This window comes from Cibotium barometz, chromosome 5, assembly GCF_041138505.1.
Source record: "Cibotium barometz isolate CiBa-2024 chromosome 5, ASM4113850v1, whole genome shotgun sequence".
Lineage (NCBI taxonomy): Eukaryota > Viridiplantae > Streptophyta > Polypodiopsida > Cyatheales > Cibotiaceae > Cibotium > Cibotium barometz.
The window spans coordinates 35,557,104-35,567,442 of record NC_141050.1 but is presented as its reverse complement, the minus strand read 5'-3'; positions in this window follow the sequence as shown (position 1 = coordinate 35,567,442).

Below are 10,339 nucleotides of genomic sequence, written 5' to 3'. Positions count from 1 at the left end.
GTGTGTATATATGTTTGTGTGTGTATATATGTGTGTGTGTGTTTGTGTGTGTTTTTTCCTGTGTGTATAGTGCTTTTATATTTTTTAAATGAAATGTTCATTGGCACTGAGCATACAAAAAAAAATGGACTCAACAAAGAATGTAACACAACTCACAAAGCTTTCATTAATGTGTGAAAATGCTACAAAGGAATTTGGGAACATTACAAAATTTTGTAGGGAGAATTACAAAGTGGGTTAGCCTATTGAGGTAGAAGGCTACGCTCTAAACGTAGACGTAGGGCTAGGGACATATCTACAGGCTTCAAAGTAACTCTCTTGGCATGTACCATAGCCAACACTGAGTCTTCAAAAACAGAAACTACAATATCTTCAGCAACTTCTTGAAGAGCTTCAAGAGCTGTGCTCTGTATGCGGTCAACCCTGTCAGAATATTTTTCCATTGTTTCTCTCACCAGTCGAGAGAATGGTGCCTTGGGGATGAGAAGATCTGTGCTTTTCTGATATTTCCTAATCTCTCATAGCGCGACTGTCCCTGGCCTCCATTTTCTCTTCTTCTTTGTAACTGGTGGAGGCGGTGGTGGTCTTTGATTCTCCCACGGTGGTCGTTCAGACCTGAACTTCTTTTTCTTTTGTGCACGCTCTTCCTCTTCTTGTTGGTCCCGAAACTTGCCCTCCATTCTTTTACCACACTTCTTGACTGGACGTCTGGATGTTGTGGCTGCCTGTGGTGGCTGTGCTTGCCCTCCTTGCGTCCTCTTTGGGCTGCTGTCTCTTTTGCATTTCTGTCTCCCAAGCTGCCCTCACAAGAGCAAACTCTTTGTCAATGGTATCTTTCATGATGCCATAGGACAAGAGCTCAACCTCCCTGTTCTGTAAGATAACCTCTAGCTGTTCTAGGGTGTCGGCCTCAATAACAATCTCCGGTGGTTGCCCTTGACCTTCCTCGGCTTCTTTTCGACGCCGCTCTTCTTCTGCTTCTCTACTAGGCTCTGCTTCTTTAGCTTCCTTCCTGTGTTGTGCTTCTTCGGCCTCCTTCCTGCGCTCTTCTTCTCTCATCTCCTTTGCCTCTTGCTCTGTTACGATAGGTAGACTTGTCCTTTTTGCTGTAGTAGGTAGTGGGCTGAGTTGATCGAAAAATCGCAAGTCTTGCTCCTGTTCTTCTGGCATGGCCTAGGTATGTACGAGTGCAAGAGAGTGGGAGGGCAAGAGAGAGTAGAGCATAAAGAAGAAATTGAAATGTGGTGGCTATAAATGAAAAATGACTTAAATATGTCTATAAATATAATTTTTTAAAACTTTTAGAAAATTTAAAAACACAAAAAGATTATAATCAGAGAGTTTAAGCCCATGAGGAACCACACCGACGCTTGCTTGCTACCCACTGCCGTAGTCTCTCCCTAGCATTTAATCTGTTGTATCCTTCAGTTCTTCTTGCATTAACAGTTTTCATTATTTGACGCCTAAGAGACAAATTACCGCGACTTTTTTTGCCTTTTTTTGCCAACCAGAACGCGATAGAACCAGTTGAACATTTCATGGAGTGCATTACTCTTGACTTTGCCACCACCATGGCGAGTGCCCTTAAAATACACGGCCTTTGCTTGGTAATGTGATTTCTCCATGCCTTGATTGCTCCAAAGTGCTAAAGAGCCATATCTATCGAGAAAGTATGGCCCATGTGCATACAATATATGCTGCATAGAAAATTACAAAAAATCAACAAACAGTATGAAGAACATACTACAAGGACACAAGAAATACAACATTACCATGTAGTGAGTAATGTGTGTTTCTCCCCATGCCTCGACCATTTCTTCTGTGAATCTACAAGTGGCTTGTTTAAGTGCCTCAATACCATGGTCATCCAGGTGAGGTCGCTCTAGAAGATCGACCATTTTATTACACACCTCCCATACATGTGCACGTTTTAGGCCAAGCTTGGCATCATTTCCTCGATATGTTGTGACATCACATATCTTCTTCCAAATTTCAAAGTCAGTGTGGCTATGAGAACCCAAGTGGTTTGATAGCAAGTGTCTTGCCTTTGATCCACCCATGCAAATTTTATTAGGGTTGTCTTGTGTAGGGTTTGATTTTCTGTCCTTTGTCAAGACCACTGCTCCAGCATGTAATCCCATAGAGGAAAGTACACCCTCTAGTGCACGTATGGACTCTTCTCGTCGATCTTCGGGCTCCATGTTCCAGACATAGTTTATGTGGAGCATCAATAGCTTATCCAAAATCCTGAGTCTTGCATGTAATGTGCACACATGCACTTGACATAGTGGAATTTCCAAGATTGGGTTCCAAGCATTGTCCTCCTGGTCACGACTAGGTGGCTTGCTCTGGTCACAACTTAATATGCCATTATGCCATACCTTTGATCCTTTCCTCTGTTCAGCATCAAAAACGATTGCTTTTTCTGCACCCACCTGTTTTTGACTTTTGCCTTTGCTAGGTTGTTTCCCTTTTACTCTTGAGTCTACTGCTGTCTTGGAATGACAACAGTAAACACATGAGAATATAGTATTCGCACCTGTTTTACAACCCAACATACACTTTAAGGTTTTTAGATCGCCACCCAAGTGCCATTCAACGTTAAAGCAGCCTATTCCGGGAACATCAAGCTTCTGACCATTGACCTGACAAGAGACGACATGTTGAATGCCAGACCGTTCAAAATACCACCTCAAGGTATCATGGTTCTCTTTTGGGAGGACCCATGCTGCTTGCCACCAGATGTTCTTCTCTGATTGAATGCCGTAGTAGTCTTGCTTATGCCCTTGACCCCTATTGTTGCTGTCTTCAGTTGCATCCAACTCTTGGGTCTCTAAAGGCTTTCCTCTAAGTGCTCGGCTCATCAAGGTTAAACTAACACACTCCAGTCTTTGACCTTTAACCACTTGACATTCATCCAGCTTCAAGACAAACACGGCATTTCCACCTGTCTCTTCAAGTGTGAGGCCATAGTACTGAATCATTGCTTTTTGTAGCACTTCCATGTCAATGTAGACATTGTTATATGCATTGTATTCAAAGGGTTTGATTGTTGGCATTGGCATAATATCCTCCACCCACTTGTACCCACCCTCGAACAACATGGATGGAATATCACCATTAGCATACTTCTTTGCCATCTGTAAGGTATAAAGTGTTGGAAGCAAGGATTGCATAACTCCCTTTGCTCGCAACCCTAAAGTGATTGACCTGTACATTGCTCTGTAACCTTTCTAGCTAATACCTGCTGAGTCACATATATCAAGAATCTCTTTGGGTGTGACAATTTCTTTGATTTCCTTCAAGAAATGTTGACGAAGGGTCTCCCGCAGCTTATCATTACCAGAACCTGTTATCATTTCCATGATATCCTTCTCCTGAAGGACATGCTGAAGAAGGGAGGCATTAACATTGTCCTCAGCGTTGTTACATCCTAGTATAGCTGTTGCACAAGCCCTACAATCGCAAGAGTCACCCATGAGAGATGCTTTATTCATTAATTGCTTCTCAAAGCTGCTATAATTCCTACAAAAAAATTTACCTGGTTGTTTGTTTACGCCTCTTGCATGCGCCTGCTGTCTTAGAAAGCAACCCAACAGCTTTACGTTTTCTTTGCCTTGCGTGATATCCCATGGGAAGGTGAGTGAAATGGTGAACACGCCGCCAAAGATTACGAGAGGAGTGTTGAAGATGAACATAATTATCGGTAAATTGATTTATTGTGCGCACACGATCCGCTAGATTATTCTTCTGCACCTCAAGCTCCTCTGAGAGCTCTTTAATCCTCTGCATTAAACTATTGATCTGCTTAGTCGATGCTGCTTGAAGCTGGTCGAAGGCAAATTGTGTTTGCCTCTTTTCAGCTGCCTCATCTAGCCACAACATGTGTAATCTCCTACAATAGCCAAGAAGCCCATTGAAACCATCACCAACAAACTTAAGAAAACTTGTAATGCTTTTGAATGGTGGAGGGGCACCAGATATTGGATCTGGTGGATAAAGATTTCCATCAATCCAAAGATCAATGGCCTTTGCTCCTTGCATTCGAAGCTGATCGTATGAAATATTGGGTGCAACATGCCTACTGCGTAGGGTTGCGTATTCTGTCTCCAAATCAACCTGAAGGCGGATCTTAGAAGGCTTGTTGGTGATGTCTTGTAGTGCCATCTACAAGAAAGTAGGCTTGTAAGCTTGGGTTGAATAGGAGTGGAAGGAGCAGGATATGGTATCAAAAAATAATGGGAAGAATGGAGATGAGGGTTGCTTCTCTAGAGCTGCATTGTGGATAGAGAAAGAAGCCAGAAAGGGAGCCAAAGAAACATAGAGAGGGTTGGCAATGGTGAGACGAAAATGCAAGACAATGCATCATGGGAAGCTTCTTTAGTGCAAGCTATGGCTGCTAAGCAATATAGAGAGAGAATACATCATGAAAAGGTTCTTCTGTGCAAGTCATGGCTACTACTGTGGGTTTGGAGAGAGAACCAAGTATTGTAGAAAGAATGCTCCTGGTAAGCTTCTTCCTTGCAAGCCATGGCTACTACTGTGGGTTTAGAGAGAGAAGGCTCATTTAGGAGTACAGACCTGCTAGCTATGGAGAGAGGACCAAGTACTGTAGAGAGAATGCTCATGGTAAGCTTCTTCCCTCAAGCCATGGCTACTACTGTGGGTTTGGAGAGAGAAGGCTCATTTAGGAGTACAGATCTGCTAGTTATGGCTTTTGGAGTAGAGAAAGACGCTTTTTTCCATGGAGAAGGAGTGCAGGGCGTTTTAGAGAGAAGATTTAGAGAGAGAAAGAGATCTGGTGTACACACAAAAAAGGGGGGAAGAAAGTGACGAATTTTTGGAATGTTTGGAGTTCGAAAAGGTTGCTGCAGGCTATGATAACTGACTGACAGCCCATTACAAAGCTTTAAAGTCACCTAGGTGGCCAGATCTAGGAATATCTCCTTTTTTTTATTTTTTTTTGTTTTTGTGAAAAATCAAATATATGCTTTTAGGACTAGGCCTCTAGGCTTGGTCAAAGATGGATTAGCATTTTAAGCATTTCACTAAATGTCCAAATTAAAGGGCCCAAGAAGACTCCATTGAGTTCCTAATGCATCCTTTAGTAATTCAAAGGTCTGGAAATAATCTAGCCATCACTTGGGTGGTTGTCTTGTCCTTCTAGAATCTCTTCAAGAAGGCATCCTTTAGTATTTCAAAGGTCTAGAAATAATCCAAACATACTCGCTTGTTGCTTTCCGATGTAGTGGTGGTGGCAAAGAACTCTATCTTTTGTGGTAATGGAGCTCTTGTAGCCAAGAGCTCTTGTAGCCAAGAAAATGGTTTAAGAGGAGAACATATTTGCATCCAAACCTTCATTTCTCTTGCCTCTAAATTTTGGGTACTTCAAAGCCATGACGTATCTTCTCCTCTCAAAGAACCAATTTTAACCCAAGAGGTATTTTCTCTCAAACACACTGTCTGGGTTGGGGTTGTGCAGGCAAACCCCATCTTCAACTTGTTCTGGTTGCCTATACCTGTAGCATCATGCCCTTGGTTGCTAAGAGTCTACCATCTTCTATGTAGCCTCCATGAATGCTTCCTACCTAGACTTGTGCTTTGACTCCCAACTCTCAAGACATGCATTACTTACTCTAGGAATTGTTTCTGGTGGCTATGCCCCTTATTTTTTGCTCTAACCAGTGCTATCTCTAACAATGTTATCTCTTCATGATGATACTATCTCTAACAATGGTACATACTCACTCTTGCACCTTCTTATTCATAACTTCAATCATATTATTCCTAAGAAGCTTTTAGAGCTTCCAAATCCTTTTTGGTTTCCACATTGAAGCAGATAGGCAATTCCCTCAAAAGTGAAAGGAGAGATGAAAGTCCTCAAACCACATGCAAACAAGGGATGACGCCATAGAAACCATCTCCTCCCGACTATCTTCAAAGAATACCATCAATTTGCTGAGAGGTTAAGATACCACCTATTGTAGTTCTGGCTACTTCAATACCAAGGATATAGTGTAGGTTAAGATACCACCTATTGTAGTTCTGGCTACTTCAATACCAAGGATATAGTGTAGGTATCCAAGATCTTTCATTTCAAAATGAGTTGAGAGTTTGGATATGACAGCTACAGCCATGGCTTCATTGCTTCCTATCAAAATCACATCATCAACATAGAGAAGAACAAGAACAATGCCCTTCCCTTTCACCATGTAGTAGAGAGTATAATGTGCATTACTCTTCTGGAATGCTTGAGAGTTGAGATGCTCATCAATTCTGCCATACCAAGCCCTTGGAGCTTGTTTCATACCATACATTCTCCTTTACAGTTGCAAACAAGATGCTTTGTTCCTGTACTTTGACATAACCTATAGGCTACTGCATGTAGACTTCTTCCTCAAGCTAGCCCATTTAGGAAGGCATTGTTAACATCCATTTGCCACAAATTTCACTAATGAAGAGAGGCTAGAGAAAGGACTAGCCTGATGGAATTCATCTTGGCTACAGGTGCAAAGGTCTCTTCATAATCAAACCCCTGTTTTTGAGCAATTCCTTTAGCCACAAGTCTTTCTTTGTACCTGTCTCTCTTTCCTTCCTTGTTGTACTTTAGCTTCTAGATCCATTCGCAGCCTCTGGCTTGCTTATTGGGTGGAAGCTAACATAGATCCCAAGTGCAATGCAGTCATCTCTTTGCCCATTGCATCTGACCATTCTTTCTTATCACAAGCATCCTCATAGAAGAGGGGTTCATCATGCTGCATCAGTGACGTCAAGAGAGCATAATTGGTTTTTTCAAAGTCTAAATTGTTACCTCTATGATATGTTAACCTTTGGGACTGTTTTCTATCTCTAGTATACCTCTTGAGGACTACTTGGTGGGCGTATCATCTTCTTCCTCCAGTTCTTCAATGGAGTCTTCCGAAGGTACTATCTCCCCTTTGAAAGTAGATTACATCTGACAGATGAGTTGATGTCTAGCTCTGTAGGCAGTCTCATCAAAGATCACATCCCTTGACATAAATGTTTCCTTTTTGAGTGTATCATAGAGTCTGTAAGCCTTATGCTCACTATTATATCCAACAAACACACACTTTCTTGACTTGTCATCAGCAAGATTATTCCTATTTGCATCTGGAATATGAGAAAAAGCTAAACAACCAAATATTCTGAGATGATGTACCTGAGGCTTGAATCCATGAAAAGCTTCATAGGGGTGATGCTCTAGAGTGCTTGATTTGGGAATTCGTTCATCAGGTAGTATGATGTGCTGATTGCTTCAACCCAGTAGGTGTTGGAGACGTTCTTCTCCTTTAGCATACACTTGCCTAACTATGATCGAATGATTCTGTTCTTCCTCTCAGCAACTCTATTTTGCTGAGGTGTATAGTTGCATATTAGTTTCCTTCTTATGCCATGCTCAAGAAGGTATTTGCTGAAGTCTTTTAAGAGGTATTCTTCTCCATTGTCTGACCTGAGGACCTTGATGCTTCTCCCTATCATGTTTTGAACCATAACATGCAATTCTTTAAAAATGCCAAATACTTCATCTTTGGATTTCATGAAGAAAACCGAAGTATATCTCGAGTAATTATCTGTGAAGAAAACACAGTATGTATTACCACCAAGTGAAGGAGTGTGGGATGACTCATAAACATCTATGTGTGAATGAGGTAAAAGACTCCTTTTGCTTTACTAGTTCTTCTAAAAAATGGTACTCTCAACTGCTTGCCAATGCAATAGGCTTCACATACTTTATCAACTTTATGCAGAGATGATATGCCCAAAACCATGCCTTTTCATTTTAGCAGACACATGCTATTGAAATTCAAGTGACCATACCTTTTATGCCATAATTCTAATGGAGGTAAGAAGGCTAACATATCAGCTTGCATTGCTGATAGTTTTGCTATTGATCCACTGAACTTCAAGAGTTTGCCTTACTTATGACCTCTTCCGACGACTTCATAACTATGTTAAGGATCTCTGATCAGGCATTACTGACCTTCAAATTCCACTTTGAAGCCTTTATCCAACATGGCTCCAACTCAGAGTAAGTTCTTGGTAAGTGAAGGCACCAAGAAGACATCTCCAAGTTGCTTCCTTTCCCTTGTGTTTAGCTCAAGGGAAATTTCTCCTTTACCTATGATCGAATTAGGAGTGATGTCTGCAGTGTAGATCAAACCATCATGAGTAGAATCTAACTTAGAAAAATATTCAACATGAGAAGTCATGTGGGAGCTTTCCCCACTATCAATCCACCATGGTTCCTACTTGTTGCCATGGTCTACATGGTTTGCCTCTTTGATCTCTTTAATAGAGAGAAAAGTGTTGGCAGTTGTGAAGTTTTGAGGGCTTCCATCTTTAGCATAGTTGAGTGATTTTTCCTTCAGATCAACTTGATTTTTACTGTAATCTTTCTCAAAATGTCCATATTTTTTACATTAATAATATTGAATGGGGTTATTGGTTGTTCTACCTCTTCCTCTACCTCTGGAGGAGGAATAGCCACCTCTACTATTACAAGAATAAGCACCTTGATCATGGTTGTTGTTATTGGGCTAGTAGCTGTTATGTCTTCCTCTTCATCTTCCTCTTTGATTATTTGACCTTCCTCTAGCTCTTGTTGTGAAGAGGGCTTTGTCATTGTTACTTTGCTGAAGTGCTACTCTACTACTATGAATGTTCTTCATGGTTCCTTGTCTTGGATCCTTGTCCCTAAGGATCTACTCCATTTCATCTAGTGAGGGTTTTTCCCTCTGAATTATGAGACCTTGAACAAGACCTTCATAGCTTGCCTGTAGCCCATGGATGATGATTGTAGCAATCTCCTTTTTCAGACATCTTGTCTCCCACATCTATCAACAATTACTGATGCAGATCTTTCACCCAGTTGATGAAGTCTGTAGCATTCTCATTGGGCTTCCTTGTCCCATTTATGAGTTTAGCTCTACATACTTCATCACCCAGTTGATGAAGTCTGTAGCATTCTCATTGGGATTCCTTGTCTCATTTGTGAGTTTAGCTCTTAAGACAATTGCTTTTAGACTTATAGACCCTCTTCATTGTCCCAAGCTTCTTTAGAAGTCACCACCTCCATCAAATGGCTAGGGCTTCTATGGATAGCAAACATGGCCTTCTTGTGCCATTTTTTTAGGGCTTCAGTAGTGAGATCAGTTGGTCTCTCCATAGAAACCATCTCCCAACTATCTTGGAAGAATAATAGTGACTCCATCTTCAGGTTTTCTGTGTTACATAGTTTTTAGTATTGAGTTTTTCCAAGTATAGGCTACTCAAGTTAGGTGCCATTAACTCAACAGAATAGCTCGATGATCCCTCCTTTGGGTTCCAACAGCTTGAGTTGACTATGATACTGACTCCGAAAGCTATTTCTAAGTGTAGTAAACTTGGCCAAGAAAGTAAACCTAGCCAAACGAGTACACCCGACCAAATGAGTAAACCCAACCAAACGCAGAATGCTAACTCCAAAATGTGGAAATCTATGCGGCAAATAGGTAGTGACTATCAGCGCAAGTTGTTGGTGGTTTGTCAGGTGGTAAATCAACAGTTGTCAGTAGGCAGGTCGATGGCTTGTTGTCAGTAGTAATAGCAAGTCGACTCAGAGGCTGACTCTGATAATTAATGTAGGCGGCTTATTCTGTGACTTGATTTAAGAAGCTGATTATGGAAGCTGATTAAGGGAGCTGGCTCTCCAGTAAACTAGTTTAGATAGCTGGCTTCGATAGCTGTTTCAGATAGTTGCCTCTCTCTTGACCAGAAGATGACATGGTATTAGTAGGTAAGAGGATGATGTGGCTTCCGTGAAAAGATGCAGGGGGGAAGAGAGCTTGAGCTCTTGCAAGCACACACACACTCACAAAACCCTAATAGAGAACACACACGGTGAGAGGCTGAAAATCTTCTTCTTCTCTACTCAACACTCAACACACCATATACAAGAATAAGAGTACACACAATATGAAAGGTACTCAACCAAATACATACATGGGTTCTCTATAGTATGAACCCGACTAAATGAGCTGGCGCTATAACTATGCCAGTCTCTAGAGTGGCTATCACACAGCCTGTCATCCCACTGGCCGCATATCACCCAAGATCTCACCAACCATGCCAGTGGTGTAAGTGCGGGGCCTATCCCCCAGGCGGGTCATCAGTGTCCACCGCCTCACTAGACGAGCTCGATATCTCAACACTCCCCCTCGAGCTCAACTCCATCTCATGTACACCAAGTGAAGCCCTGAATCTGCGGAGCTTCTCTGTACCCAACGCTTTGGTGAAGATGTCAGCTACCTGATCCTCTGTGCTGACATAAACAAGGTCA